Source organism: Patella vulgata, chromosome 9 (assembly GCF_932274485.2).
Source record: "Patella vulgata chromosome 9, xgPatVulg1.2, whole genome shotgun sequence".
Taxonomy (NCBI): Eukaryota; Metazoa; Mollusca; class Gastropoda; family Patellidae; genus Patella; species Patella vulgata.
Window position 1 is genome coordinate 16,555,278 of NC_065887.2, and position 16,656 is coordinate 16,571,933.

Here is a 16,656-nt window from a genome sequence, read left to right on the forward strand (position 1 = left end):
TGAAAAAAAGTGTACGCTGTAGTACCGCTGTCCAGGCAAAATTGTCATTATATCAAATGCATATGCAAATCTTCATTAGCCCAGTTAGTGCATAAAAGTAGGACGTTAACCCAAATTCCAATCCATTTTCACATTCCAACCAGCGGCTGCCAGAGAGGATACGCCCACATTTTGCAAGAGATGGATAGAGAACAGCTAAAAACAAATATGATTTTTTGTACAATCAGGGGCAATAATCCATAAAGTTATGGCCTGACATGTGCAAATATCAAAAGGGTCAGAGATCTTTGGGATATAAAGATATGTTTTAAGTTTCATCAAAATCGGAAAAAAATTGTGACCTCTAAAGGGTCCACAACCTTCGTATTACACACTTCTACACAATTTGCGTACAAAGAGCGGCCATTTTGTCGGGCAAATTCATTTCGATTTTCCCGAAATACGAATTCAACCTTCAAAATGGTGGAATGGTGATGTATTTAAACGGTTTTTAAAATCGGAAAAAAAATTGTGACCTCTAGAGAATCTGCAAGCTAAAAATGCGATTTTTCGAACAATCATGGGCCATAATCCAGGAAGTTAAGTTAAGGAACCAAGATCTTAGTGTGTAATGGTGATATATTGACACGTTTTTTTTTAAATCGGATAAAAATTGTGACCTCTACAGGGACCACAGGCTAAAAACGTGATTTTTTGTTCAATCAAGGGCCATAATTAAGGTAGTTAAGATCCGATATGCGCGAATATCGAAAGGAACCAATATCTTTGGGTTATAAACAAGTATTTTAAGTTTCGTCGAAATCGGATCAAAATTGTGACCTCTAGAGGGTCCACAACCTTCATTTACCAGATGTTTACACTATTTGCGAACAAGGGGCGGTCATTTTGTCAGGCAGTTTTGGCCTGATTTTTACGAAATTCGAACTCAACAAACATTATGGTGTTAACGGTGATATATTCGAACGTTTTTTTTTTAAAATCGAATAATAATTGTGACCTCTAGAGGGACCACAAGCCAAAATCGCGAAATTGCGTACAATCACAGGCTATAATTCAGGAAGTTACGATCCGATATGTGCGAATATTGAAAGGAACCGATATCTTTGGGTTATAAACTTGCATGTCAAGTTTCATCAAAATCGGATCAAAATTGTGACCTCTAGAGGGTCCACAACTTTGATTTACCAGATGTTTACACTATTTGCGTACGAGGGGTAGCCATTTTGTCCAGCAGTTTTGGTCTGATTTTCATGAAATTCGAATTCAACCATCCTTGGGGTGTAACGGTGATATTATTCAAACGTTTTTTTTTAAATCGGATAAAAATTGTGACCTCTATGACGTCCACAAGCTAAAAACGCGATTTTTCGTACAATCAGGGGCCATAATTCAGGTAGTTATGGTCCGATATGCGCGAATATCAACAGCAACCAAGATATGTGGGTTATAAACATACATTTCAAGTTTAAACCAAATTGGATAAAAATTGTGACCTCTACAGTGTTCACAAGTAAAAAACATGATTTTTCGTACAATCAAGGGCCATGAAGTTACAGTCCGATACATGCCAATATCGACAGGAACCGAGATCTTAGGGTGATAAACCCATATTTCAAGTTTCATTGAAATCGGATAAAAATTGTGACCTGTAGAGTGTTCACAAACAATTGGGGACGGACGGACGGACGGACAGGGGCAACGACAATATACGTCCACATAAAAATATGGGCGTATAAAAATGATCTCCATTCCGCTGAACACTCGACGACCATTCTGCATTTTACGATATAAACGGAATATGGTCAAACAAGCCTACGCCAACTTCATTAAAATCTATTGAATTGCTTGTATTTAATCCGACTGAATGAATCTCCAAGGCGGAAGAAATCTGGAGAGAAAAATTCCTGGATCAAACACTAGTTAGCGAACCAGCGCAGGTACGTGTCTAGAGGACCCCCACCACTACCACTATTTACTTTTTGACGGGTTTCATTATTAGTATAGTTTAAATAAAGGAGTATTCCAAAATAGTCAATAGCGTGATGTGTTGTCATTTAGCTGTCATTTATAACTAGAACTAAGATGAGTGATCAGGAACTAGGGTTTTTTGTTATTCCGACCCAATTCAAAAATTGTCTACTGAAATATCCCACTCTGATCATATATTCCTGGCAGGTTTTCTAGCATACGTAAACTGGATTCATAAAATTCTTTCACATATTAATTGATCACTATATTTACAACAGAATAATAAGCCCATGTTGTGAGATTGTGACATGAAGTTTTTAAACTGAGAAACATCTGAAAGCTTTTTGAACACACGTCGGCAAAGGGAAATAACTATGATATTCAAGTTTATTTGGAAGCAGACCACCCAATATCCTCCAGTTCATCTTAACACTACTCTTTTTGTCCCCAAGAGCGGAGAGCGATCGAGAAAAAAAAAGTCCATTCATCACATTTCAAGACTAACATATGGAAACATTTCTATTTGAATCATGCGCTTACACGTAGGGGTCTTTAACAGTGGGAGGAAACCAGGATACACGGAGAAAACCCACGAGGTTGGATATCCGATCATACTCCTTGTCACATATACATGCAAGTTTGTGTGGGATCAAAACCACGCCACGTTAGACCATTCCACCAACCAACCCCAACACGCGGAAGGGCACCTGGCGAGAAATTACACCCATGTTAATCCAAGAAAAAAGTAAACAATATGTATTTGAATACACAATAATAGAAGGTGTGTATCTTTAGGAAGAAAATAATTAATTTATGTTTTTTCTCGGATATATATTATGTCATAAATCACAGCCTTAACAAGCCAACAGTGAGGCTGATGTCCCCGCAAAAATCCCAAAATAAATAGATGCAACATATTGATTAATTTATCTTTTTCAAAAGTATTGAGCAACCAAACTGATTATCTGCACTTAGAAGCATAAAGTCAAGGTTTTGAAGTACCTGGTAGTGAAACTATACACTAAATTTCATCACTCCCAATCTGTTAGTTTACAAAACTGTAAATTAATTAAAACTGTAAATTAATTTACAAAACTGTAAATTAATTTACAAAACTGTAAATTAGTTAACAAAGTTAAAAATTAATAAACAAAAATATAAATCAATTAACAAAATTGTAAATTAATTTACAAAAATAAAAATTATTAACAAAATTGATTAATAAAAATAAAAATAGATTAACAACATTAAAAATTTACGAAATTAAAAATCAATTTACGAAATTAAGAATTAATTAACATAAATAAGAATTAATTTACAAAATTAAAAATTAATTTACAAAATTAAAAATTAATTTACAAAATTAAAAATTAATTTACAAAATTAAAAGTTAATTTACAAAATTAAAAATTAATTTAAAAAAATTAAAAATTAATTTAAAAAAATTAAAAATTAATTTAAAAAAATTAAAAATAAGTTTTGAAAAAATAAAAAATTAATTTACAAAATTAAAAATTAATTTACAAAATTAAAAATTAATTTACAAAATTAAAAATTAATTTACAAAATTAAAAATTAATTTACAAAATTAAAAATTAATTTACAAAATTAAAAATTAATTTTGAATATAGTGTTCAAGAAAACCTATTGATGGTATAGTTCTCTGTTAATGAAAATAGAGTAAAGTTTCATAATCTAAAAGTACTTTAAAACAACGTGTGCAGCCTAATACATTAGAAAGACTATAATAATTATTATATGGTACTTCAACATTTGTCTGAAAAGTGCAATCTATTGATTAATATTAAGATACTGTTATCTTCTCCAATGAAAGTTTAATGATAGAATTGTTTAAGACATCTGCCATTCTCCGGATGCCCTGCTTGACTGCAATTCCTGGCCTAACTGACACATAACACATTGATAACAACAGGCCAAATGACAGAAATCGCTCATAATGTTGCCCTGAAAAAAGTCATGAAATAACCATTTAATACAAAAGAATCAATATGATCGGTAAAAAAACGCCCTGGAACCAAGTCGTCGATATTATTTTAGCGGGATATAAGTGAGGGTTAATGGCTGCTTCCACCGAAGGTGATATCTCAGACAAATTAGAAACTTGCTAGAAGGACCCGTCATGGTTTAAAGGATAGGAATTAGGAGGACTAAAAAAAATCGTAGGCCCATGTCTAATGGAAACTTATCAGAAGTATTCTCGATCCAATCTAACACTCACCCTGGGAATACTTTCAATTCCGTTCAGTATTTACAAAAATATGTTGAATTGAAATTTCATTGACCTAAGCTGCTCGCTATGTAATAAGCCTGTCCCGATTTTGTTGTTCGCGAACATCAAATTAAGGCCTGTTTTAAATCCAATTTAATCCAAACGGGAGATTATCTAGCGTTGGTATTTTGATTTTGTGTTTTAATTAAACTTTAAAGATGCATTATGTAAGATTTCGATAAGGAGCTGACACTTCTCGCTATAATAATTTAAACAAAATATAATGAAAAGGGAATACAAAGAAAATTTCAGTCAAATTAGCTCATTCTGAGCGAAGTTATGGCCGTTTGAAGAATAATATAGTGTCAATTGAAATTCTTACCGTTGCTACGATAATAAACAATGTCTCGATTATCCATAATTAAATTAATTTATTAATGATGTAATATGTAAGATTTAGATAAAGAACAGATAATACAAAACGACAATATACGTCCACATAAAAATATGGGCGTATAAAAATGATCTCCATTCCGCTGAACACTCGACGACCATTCTGCATTTTACGATATAAACGGAATATGGTCAAACAAGCCTACGCCAACTTCATTAAAATCTATTGAATTGCTTGTATTTAATCCGACTGAATGAATCTCCAAGGCGGAAGAAATCTGGAGAGAAAAATTCCTGGATCAAACACTAGTTAGCGAACCAGCGCAGGTACGTGTCTAGAGGACCCCCACCACTACCACTATTTACTTTTTGACGGGTTTCATTATTAGTATAGTTTAAATAAAGGAGTATTCCAAAATAGTCAATAGCGTGATGTGTTGTCATTTAGCTGTCATTTATAACTAGAACTAAGATGAGTGATCAGGAACTAGGGTTTTTTGTTATTCCGACCCAATTCAAAAATTGTCTACTGAAATATCCCACTCTGATCATATATTCCTGGCAGGTTTTCTAGCATACGTAAACTGGATTCATAAAATTCTTTCACATATTAATTGATCACTATATTTACAACAGAATAATAAGCCCATGTTGTGAGATTGTGACATGAAGTTTTTAAACTGAGAAACATCTGAAAGCTTTTTGAACACACGTCGGCAAAGGGAAATAACTATGATATTCAAGTTTATTTGGAAGCAGACCACCCAATATCCTCCAGTTCATCTTAACACTACTCTTTTTGTCCCCAAGAGCGGAGAGCGATCGAGAAAAAAAAAGTCCATTCATCACATTTCAAGACTAACATATGGAAACATTTCTATTTGAATCATGCGCTTACACGTAGGGGTCTTTAACAGTGGGAGGAAACCAGGATACACGGAGAAAACCCACGAGGTTGGATATCCGATCATACTCCTTGTCACATATACATGCAAGTTTGTGTGGGATCAAAACCACGCCACGTTAGACCATTCCACCAACCAACCCCAACACGCGGAAGGGCACCTGGCGAGAAATTACACCCATGTTAATCCAAGAAAAAAGTAAACAATATGTATTTGAATACACAATAATAGAAGGTGTGTATCTTTAGGAAGAAAATAATTAATTTATGTTTTTTCTCGGATATATATTATGTCATAAATCACAGCCTTAACAAGCCAACAGTGAGGCTGATGTCCCCGCAAAAATCCCAAAATAAATAGATGCAACATATTGATTAATTTATCTTTTTCAAAAGTATTGAGCAACCAAACTGATTATCTGCACTTAGAAGCATAAAGTCAAGGTTTTGAAGTACCTGGTAGTGAAACTATACACTAAATTTCATCACTCCCAATCTGTTAGTTTACAAAACTGTAAATTAATTAAAACTGTAAATTAATTTACAAAACTGTAAATTAATTTACAAAACTGTAAATTAGTTAACAAAGTTAAAAATTAATAAACAAAAATATAAATCAATTAACAAAATTGTAAATTAATTTACAAAAATAAAAATTATTAACAAAATTGATTAATAAAAATAAAAATAGATTAACAACATTAAAAATTTACGAAATTAAAAATCAATTTACGAAATTAAGAATTAATTAACATAAATAAGAATTAATTTACAAAATTAAAAATTAATTTACAAAATTAAAAATTAATTTACAAAATTAAAAATTAATTTACAAAATTAAAAGTTAATTTACAAAATTAAAAATTAATTTAAAAAAATTAAAAATTAATTTAAAAAAATTAAAAATTAATTTAAAAAAATTAAAAATAAGTTTTGAAAAAATAAAAAATTAATTTACAAAATTAAAAATTAATTTACAAAATTAAAAATTAATTTACAAAATTAAAAATTAATTTACAAAATTAAAAATTAATTTACAAAATTAAAAATTAATTTACAAAATTAAAAATTAATTTACAAAATTAAAAATTAATTTTGAATATAGTGTTCAAGAAAACCTATTGATGGTATAGTTCTCTGTTAATGAAAATAGAGTAAAGTTTCATAATCTAAAAGTACTTTAAAACAACGTGTGCAGCCTAATACATTAGAAAGACTATAATAATTATTATATGGTACTTCAACATTTGTCTGAAAAGTGCAATCTATTGATTAATATTAAGATACTGTTATCTTCTCCAATGAAAGTTTAATGATAGAATTGTTTAAGACATCTGCCATTCTCCGGATGCCCTGCTTGACTGCAATTCCTGGCCTAACTGACACATAACACATTGATAACAACAGGCCAAATGACAGAAATCGCTCATAATGTTGCCCTGAAAAAAGTCATGAAATAACCATTTAATACAAAAGAATCAATATGATCGGTAAAAAAACGCCCTGGAACCAAGTCGTCGATATTATTTTAGCGGGATATAAGTGAGGGTTAATGGCTGCTTCCACCGAAGGTGATATCTCAGACAAATTAGAAACTTGCTAGAAGGACCCGTCATGGTTTAAAGGATAGGAATTAGGAGGACTAAAAAAAATCGTAGGCCCATGTCTAATGGAAACTTATCAGAAGTATTCTCGATCCAATCTAACACTCACCCTGGGAATACTTTCAATTCCGTTCAGTATTTACAAAAATATGTTGAATTGAAATTTCATTGACCTAAGCTGCTCGCTATGTAATAAGCCTGTCCCGATTTTGTTGTTCGCGAACATCAAATTAAGGCCTGTTTTAAATCCAATTTAATCCAAACGGGAGATTATCTAGCGTTGGTATTTTGATTTTGTGTTTTAATTAAACTTTAAAGATGCATTATGTAAGATTTCGATAAGGAGCTGACACTTCTCGCTATAATAATTTAAACAAAATATAATGAAAAGGGAATACAAAGAAAATTTCAGTCAAATTAGCTCATTCTGAGCGAAGTTATGGCCGTTTGAAGAATAATATAGTGTCAATTGAAATTCTTACCGTTGCTACGATAATAAACAATGTCTCGATTATCCATAATTAAATTAATTTATTAATGATGTAATATGTAAGATTTAGATAAAGAACAGATAATACAAAATGGCTATATCTAAAAATTAATTTATTTTGAACAAAATATCACTGTTTGAAGTGTTGACAAGATTTTTGATTGTCGTAACAGCGGTACTTTTTATGCGAGACGTAGTCTCGATTCGCCATTTTTCGTCTTTTAATCCGTTTGCATCTCCGCCATCCAGCATCTAAACACTGAATCCGCTAAATAGACAGTAGGCTAGTGAAGTAAGGGGGGTTTACGATAAGACGGGCCTGGCACCTAAAAACAAAACCACAAAGATCCACTACCAAACTATATGTTTTTTATTATATAAAGCGAAGAACTTCCCAATTCCCACTAATACCAATTCATGGCCAAAGGCTTTAAATAGAAAGACTGCAAAATCGTATTCTAAAAACACAGGAAAAAGCTTCGGCTCTCCTAGGTCTTGTCTTTAATATCAGCTATGTGGAAGCAGACGTTAAAGAACCAATACTACAATACTGTCCGTGTAAAATTTCCCTCATAGCACACCGTATGGCGTATTCATTAGCCCAGTTGGAGCAGAGCAGTTAGACGTTATAAACCCCATGGCTTTTCATATTAGCGGGATTAAGTTGTAAGAAAATTGATATTTTAGAGAAAAATGCAAATGATGTAGTAGGACTTTAATTAAAAACGGAACGAAAATAACATTTGGTTACACAGTCTTGCATAATGTGATAAAGTATATTTACCTCTATTCCAAGACGTCCTCTGACGTAAGATCGGAGCGGTAAAAGATAACCAGGGCAGCAGAAAGCCGTACAACAAGATTCATCAGCTTGGGTCATCAGATAACAGCCGTAACATTGTCCACAAAATGTGACCATACAGCCTAAAATAAGACGTAGCCTACTTTTTAATGTTGGAATTATTAACAAACATCGAACCTTCAGCTCCACCCCACCCGCCTTAATGTAGTTACACTTGGTGGCGGGGTGGAAGAGTGTAAGCTATATCCAAAAGGTCTCGTTCATCAAACACCTGCAGTATTGTTTTAGACAATCTTACTTTCCTTGAACTATATATGGATGAATTTTAACATATGGCGAGAGATTTATTGTTCACTCGATTCAAACTAGGTCATTTTGGGACTACATGGAAGTGTCCTGGGTGGAGACAACGTCAAGTTTGGGGTGAGGTCTGGGGAAATTATCAAATCGGAAGCTCTGAGACACCTGGACCAACACATTGTTCAGTTTTTCTATTTTAAAAACACGGCAGTCGGTTCAGTGGCAAACCATATATCGTTTAGACCATTTGACTAAATGACATCCATTATGATCTAAAGCAGTGGTTCTCAACCAGTGTGCCGCGGCACACAGGTGTGCCGCGAGATCTTCCTAAGTGTGCCGCGAAATTTTGCACGGCTCACTAAGAAAATGCGAAAAACCACGTGATCCTAATTGAGTATTCACTGGAGTTCATGGCTGTGTTTTTCTTTATTTAGTTTGAGTCATTTTGTAAGTCTATGACTAGTTTGTGTTTACGGTTGTATTCCGTCTGACTTATCATTTTATTTTGCAAAATTCAATTTTTCTCACATATATTTAGCCAGGTGTGCCGCTATTTTATCATGTGTCTCAAACTGTGCCGTTGGCAAAAAAAGGTTGAGAACCGACATATTTTTACAAGAAGTAGACAGGGGTACAAGAGTTGCGTGGCGCATCTGAATTCGTGTGTGAACAAATTGACGCTTGGGATGTACGCTCGTAAAGTAAATGGGGTTCACCACTGATCTAAAGCATATACGCTTTAACCACTTGATCTGATGTGTACATTTGTTGTTTATGATGCCTGTATACTGTGACTTGTCCGTAGACTTGTCTTGTATATTTGTTTGTGTGTGCCCCCCCCCCCCTTTGCATTTACCATTGACACAACTGACCAACGTTTAATGAATTAAATGGGCCACTGACACAACTCACCAACGGATAAGAAAGAAATGGGCTACTGACATACATGTAGCTATAGTTTGATGGTGCATTTAAATAAAATAAATATTAATCTTACAGATAGGTATATCATTACAGCAGCCACATAATCCATTTTTCCATGATCTCTTGCCCTTTACTTGTACCCCTGGTTGTTGAATAACTACAGTTGTATTATGCGTGGGTTGTTGTTGAAAACCATACTGTTGTTGACCATAACCTTGTTGTTGTTGTTGGTCATAACCTTGTTGTTGACCATAACCTTGTTGTTGTTGACCATAACCTTGTGGTTGTTGCTGATTTGCTCGACTTTGCTGTTGAAAACAATGAAAGTGAAAGGGTAAAGACAAGAGTCACATACAGTTCTAGAAACCCGGGTTATCTGCATCTAACACAACGGCCACCACCAGGCGTTTGTCCAGAGGGAGTGTCCGGACCATCCCATGCTCGAAATAACGTCGAACAAACAAACGTGCGAAGCACATTGCCGCCGTTCTGGTCTCACTCCACTCTAATCATATACATGTATGTGCACCTAAATGAGCAGAAATATCTCAAAGCTTCTGATTTTAACTATTCTCGTTTACTCTACTTTGAAACCCCCGCTGCTCAAATTCCCGAATATGCCCCTGGTTACTGTTTTCAATCCACGGGGCAAACCAGATTCTTGTAGGGGCTTGGGGTGGCTCGTTGTATCGTTATCGTCATAAATAGTCAAATAAATTTTGTCGCTGATAAAGTGCAGCGAAAAGGGCTTCGCGAGAAAGGGGCTTGACCCTGGAAGTTATCCCGAGGAATTGTTTGCTAGGTTATTTCAGTAGTAGCATGCGTTGATTCTGGAAAACCAGACATATTTCTCGAGGAATTAAGCAGATAACACTAATCCTTGTTCTAAGCATCTGGACATATTTGTAGACATGGTAACCGCTTCCCGATATTAAATTATTCTAAAGCGATTTTCAGAATTTTGGTTTCACAGAGAGTGGCTTTACCATCTGTCTGATTTGTATTATATTATTTCCAGAAAACCTTTCTTTTTTGTTAAATTAAATTACTTTTCCAATTTATATCCTAAAGTAAACACAATCATTAATTGTAAACATAATATCCAAACTACCGAAAATATTATATTTCCAGATACTTCAAGTGTCATTTTTTGACAATTTAAGAATAGCATTACACTTGCAACATAATGAACGAATTAATGTGTGTAATGATTCAAAGAGAAAAGATGGCAACGTCAGACTCACCGGTTGATGGTTATTGAGTAATTTGAGACTATGAATAATTTTAGCTGGTCATTACACGGGGTCTGATTTAATTATGGTCTTCGAACCTGCTTTTAAGGACACTTATTTTTTGGTGCTCGTCTGCAACGGGGGCTAAGTGATTAAGGCACTGGCTCGCTAATCATTAGGTCTCCGGTTCGATCTCGGTAAAGTTCTTCGAGATTTTCCTGCGTGGCTTCCCCTTGTCAGAAGTGCATGACGGGAGTGGGTGGGGGCTTACAAGGAACACCTTGATGGGATGGGACGAAAAACAATGGTCTCGTGTGCACGTTGACGTGTACTTAAAAGAACCATTGAATGTTGAAATTCGAAATAGGAGTTTGCCGTAGCACCGCTTTGTGGACAAAAAATCCAATCTATAGCATACTACATGTCTTCATTAGTCCAGTTATTACAGAACTCTATTCATTCCATTTCTTCGGAGCAGAACAGTAGGACGTTAAACCCCATTTCATTTCATTTCATTACATTTCTGTTGTATACAACCCATATACAATACCAACTTTCGTCACACTATTTATATTTGACAGTTACATAAAAAAATGTTCAATGATAGCCCATTTTAATATTGAACTCAATATCGTCTATATATAAAAGAGATTATACTTGGGGTAGTTGTTGGTTGCCTGTTGCTTGGTAACGGCTCTTTTGAAATTATTATGCTAAATAATCCTCACACATGTAGCCAATATATTATTAAAAACAGATTTTTACTCGACACTTCTCTTTCTTTCATACATTGTGTTCGGAGTTATATAGTACATATCATTTCATATTCAAATATAAGATATAGATGTCACGTGGTGTCAAATTATTTAGTCTTTTATGTCTGTTTTATGACGTATATTATTATGAAATGAACGGAGTTTAACGTCCTACTTTCTTTCACGAACTCGCATACATAGCCTCATGTATTCAAACTACTGGGAAAGCGACGCTGTGTTTGTTCTTTGGCTTCCATGTTACCACATGATGGATGTCCTACGCGAGGCAGGTTATAATAATAATAATAATAATAATAAAAATTATTTAATGAGGCAACTTATTTAGTTTGCAATATAAGTTCACCCTAAATATATAAACATGTAATATTAGGGAGGAATACAAATATTTGAAATGCAATAGTATTTTAAAGCAAGAAGTTTGGATTAATAAGTCCTTCCTAACCTAAAAGCATATGTACATGTACTATAAAGGAAGAATATAATAATTTATAAACAAAATAAGGTAAAATGCAATAACAAGTTAAAGGGAGAAGTGTTTGTCAATAACTATAACAAAAGTATGAGCACATAGCAATACAACATAGCAATAGTGAAGTAATCATTCATCACATTTGTTTTACCATCTTTAATACTATTTGGATAAGGGCCATTGTTGGTTTTATTCTGTATATCACGAAATATCCCCAGATGTTTTTAGATTGCTCTTTCGTATATATTCTTATATATTGTACATTTTCATCCGAAAAGGCTTTATTGAAATTTGCATATTTAAGTATTATAATAATTGTTCTAGTAATAATCGACTAAACAATATAATAATATACTATTCAAAAAAAGTAGGGGATATTTGATTTTGGGGGCATAATACTAAAATATGCAAATGACTACGAAAAAAGTCACTATAGAACCTAACAGAAGAAACATTTCCAGTTACATGTGACGCCCAAACGCACCAATAGCTACCGCATGGAATGCATGTGATGCTTGGGATCATCATGGGGGTCCAACCCAAGATTTGCACGACTCTGACTTTGAATGTTACAGTCATTGTGGCATTGAATTCCAGGGTGGAAACATCAGTTTAATTGTTTTAGTGACCAGAAAACAAATTTTGATATGCGTCGGCTTACCCAAAATGAAAGGTTACGTGCCCTTGGCATGCTACAGATCGGCACAACACAGGCGGTTGTGGCGCGGACGATGAATGTTTCTCAGTCTGTCATAAGCAGGCTATGGTCCAGATACCGTGATACACAATCTGTACAGGACAGACCACGCTCAGGTCGACCAAGGGCGACAACTCAAGCCCAGGATCGATTTATCCGTACCTTGGCCTTGAAAAATCGTGTCATCACAGCAAATCAGATCAGCGCTCGTCTTCAAACAGACACTGGTGTGAGAGTGAGTGGCCAGACGATTCGGAATCGACTGCATAGGGCTCACCTTCGCGCCCGACGTCCTCGCGTGATCCCTTGTTTGAGAGATCATCACATTCAGGCAAGACGTCGTTGGTGTAGGGATCGTCAACACTGGGATAATCGACGCTGGAGCAATGTGATGTTTTCAGATGAGTTAAAGTTCACTGTTGATTTTTTGGACAGACGTAGGAGGGTGTGGCGTCGTCGAAACGAGCGCTTCCAAGACGTTAACGTCATCAGACATGATCGATTTAGGGGTGGTTCTGTTATGGTGTGGGGAGGCATCACTGTTGCTGGAAGAACGGCTTTACATGTTGTTGCAGGGCGTGTTACAGGCCAGTACTACCGGGACAACATCTTGGCAGTCCATGTTGTGCCGTTCGCACGACGTCATGGCCGCCGTTTCATCTTCCAGGATGACAACGCAAGATGTCACAGGGCCAGGATCGTTACAGGTTACCTCCAACAACAGAACATCACCACATTACCTTGGCCAGCACTGAGTCCCGACCTCTCCCCCATCGAGCATGTCTGGGACATGCTTGGACAGAGGTTACGTCAACGTCAACAACGTCCTGCCAATGTCCAAGAACTTGCTGCTGCGTTGAAACAGGAATGGGACAATCTGGACCAAAATGAACTTAGACGTCTCATTAGGAGTATGCCACGTCGGATCAATGCTTGTTTGGCAAACAGAGGAGGATTTACCCGTTACTGACTTGGTTGTGATGCTGTGGTAACTTTGCTGTTTGACCCCGGGTATCATTTTACCCTTATAATGGTCAGTCTGTGCCTTACTTAGTCTAATGATCATTTGGAATAAATCGATGAATGTGAACTTCATTTCATTTTGTCATTTGTTTCTTCGTCAGTTTCATTAGGTGACTTTAATAACACTTAAAAATCAAATATCCCCTACTTTTTTTGAATAGTATAGTGAGGCAACTGGTAGGTTTGTTTATAAGTTAGTAACGTGTTTCTAAAGTTTTTGGAACTTAACAATCCAGAGATTTATAAACCCATGAAACAGTCAGTTCTTTAGTTACGTTTACTAAATTTTAAACTTATTAGAAACCTGACCAGTTGTTCTCATATTTACTTCCAGCCCCCATATAGTACAGAGACTGATTATTAATATCGGTTCGTTTGGCATTAGTTTGGCATGGGGGTTTTGGTTTTAATCCTCCGTATTCTATAGTGGTCCCACCTCTAGAAGTTTTTATGTAGTCTCTGAACTTTCAGGCTCTGCTTATATCCCAGTAAATTACCTGGGTTGATAGTATATTTTACTCTTTTTCGCTTTTACGGGGCATGGCAAGTGTCAAGGGCAGCATTCGGGTCATCAATTGACTCGACTTGTACGCATGAAATTACACGTTTGTTTTTGTTTTGTTTTTTTGTATATCTGTATTGAATTTCCAAGTTTTTGTTTTTTGGGGGTGATTTTTTTTTTGGCTAGCTAATGTCAATGACAAAAATAATAGTAAAATAGTCACTAATACCATATTGAGAAATTTTAATTTCTACAATATTATCCGGTGTATTTGTGTATAGAACTTTTAAAACAACGTGGCGGTGTAGTGATTATTTATGTATTCCCTACATATTGATACGTTTTCCATCGTTTTGAAATAATAGCTGAATAATCTATATCACCCAATAACACATTTTACAGTAGATATCGCTTGTGTGATAACTTTCAGAATCTACTTAAATTTGATTGGTCAATTAAAAAGGAACAACTTTTTTTTATCAAAAAGGAACTACTTTTTTTTATCAAAAAGGAACTACTTTTTTTCAAAAAGGAACTACCTTTTGGATACAGTAATATTGGATACAGTAAGTTCTCGATTACCATAAACATGTTTGCTTCGTAGTGGCTTTGACCTTAAAGGAAACACCGGGTCAATATATAGGACATTGCAACGGGTGACTTGCTGTCAAAAAATGATATCAAAAAATATTAACATTCGTCGTCGATGAAGTAAAAAAACCCCAAAAAACCCCCCAAAAAACTCGATAATGCCTCGGTTTTTGTTTTACTTTATCGACTTGAGTTGATATTTCTTGATATAAAAAAACTTGTAGGAGATTCTCTATATATTAAAATCCTCTACATAAATAGATTGTCCCGTGTATATGATATATAAACTGGTTTCAAAATCGTCAAATCGGATTGCACACGAAGATGGTGGTCTATATTCAAGACACAGTGAAATTGGGGTTCTGAATTGAGTTCAATCCAAATGGATTCGACAAGTTTTCTTGAATATTTTAGATTTGAATAGAGAACACCGTATGACTTCTCATTTGAGTAGTTTACACTGCTTTAAAACACAACTTAGCTCCTACGGTAACCTTCCCTCCCTTGGAGAAGACGGCGGACAGCTCCGATCCCCGTGAATAAAGAATATGTAAACTAAAAAGCAATTTACCGGTAATTTGAATGGTTGATCAAACTCTCTATTTTTATGGTTCTATGGCATCGATTTAGTTTCCCCAGGTACCATTCGTTAATTTATTTCAAATTTTCTAACCCGTATACGCAGGTTTAGTATAGTTGATAGAAAACAATTACATAATCGATCTTGTGGTTACAGGCACAAGCCAGGCCATTCCATTCAAGTATATTTCAAAATTGAAAAAAAAAACAAACAAAAAACAGACATGTACTATTGTAATTAAGTACATCGTAGGAAAAAAGACCGCCAGAAAGAATAAACTGATGTCTACGAAAAATAGCATAATTAGTTTTGTCTAACTTGTGAAATCAACAAAAACAAAACAAATTTCGTTTCCAACGTGCGAATGTCCAAAGCCATAATGCTTCTTACCCCTTAAATAGGCAGACAAAAATATCTGACTGCGAATTACATTCACCATTACACCTTTAATCAAATCGGTCAGATATACGACAACCACACAAGAGTTTCTTTTATCGAAAAATTTGATCATAATAAAAGAAAATCTACTTACCTGTACTTTCGACATTTTTTAAAAGACCAATCAGAAAATAAGAAATAGAAAATATTTTGAAGCTAAAACCCACTGCGTATCGCAATTGTAGTTTGGCACTAATTGGCAAGTCCTGGGCCCTGGATGTGTTAAGTATAGTTGTATACAAGGGCGGTCTAATCACTAAGTTACCAATAAATAAAAACACCCTAACTCAAACTTATCTTTAACCCCTTAGAAGAAAATTGAACCTTATTCATGCACACTAAGCAAAAGCAAGCTATTCAAATGGTTAATCATTTTATTTTGTACATTAATCACAAAGCTCTGCTGGTTTCACAAAAATCTTTTTCATCGTTAACAACAGGTAAATTTCAACATTAGTAATTTCCGCCATTCTCCGTGGGTAGTCGTAACTTTCCGTAAATAAACAATCTGTGACGTCATTTTAGTCCTTCTGCTCATATTCTAGTCTATAATATATTTCCATGTATATTTCTATGTGCAGACGGACTAAAATGACGGCACGGATTGCTTATTGACGGAAAGTTACGACTACCCACGGAGAACGGCAGAAATTACTAATGTTGAAATTTACCATTTGCAGGTAATATTGACATTCGGGTTCGGGTAAACTTAAAATTCGGGTTCGGGTAA

General features: G+C 34.8%; 1 long non-coding RNA gene across 1 annotated transcript; it reads right to left on the reverse strand.

Annotated features, from left to right (window-relative positions):
- Positions 1 to 6,794: 6,794 nt before the first annotated feature.
- LOC126807999 (uncharacterized) lies at positions 6,795 to 16,180 on the reverse strand. Its single transcript, XR_007674245.2, has 4 exons — positions 16,021 to 16,180; positions 9,692 to 9,926; positions 8,374 to 8,513; positions 6,795 to 6,934 (listed from the first exon to the last, which is right to left on the reverse strand). It is a non-coding gene; the product is annotated as an uncharacterized LOC126807999 (long non-coding RNA).
- Between the last annotated feature and the right edge of the window lie 476 nt (positions 16,181 to 16,656).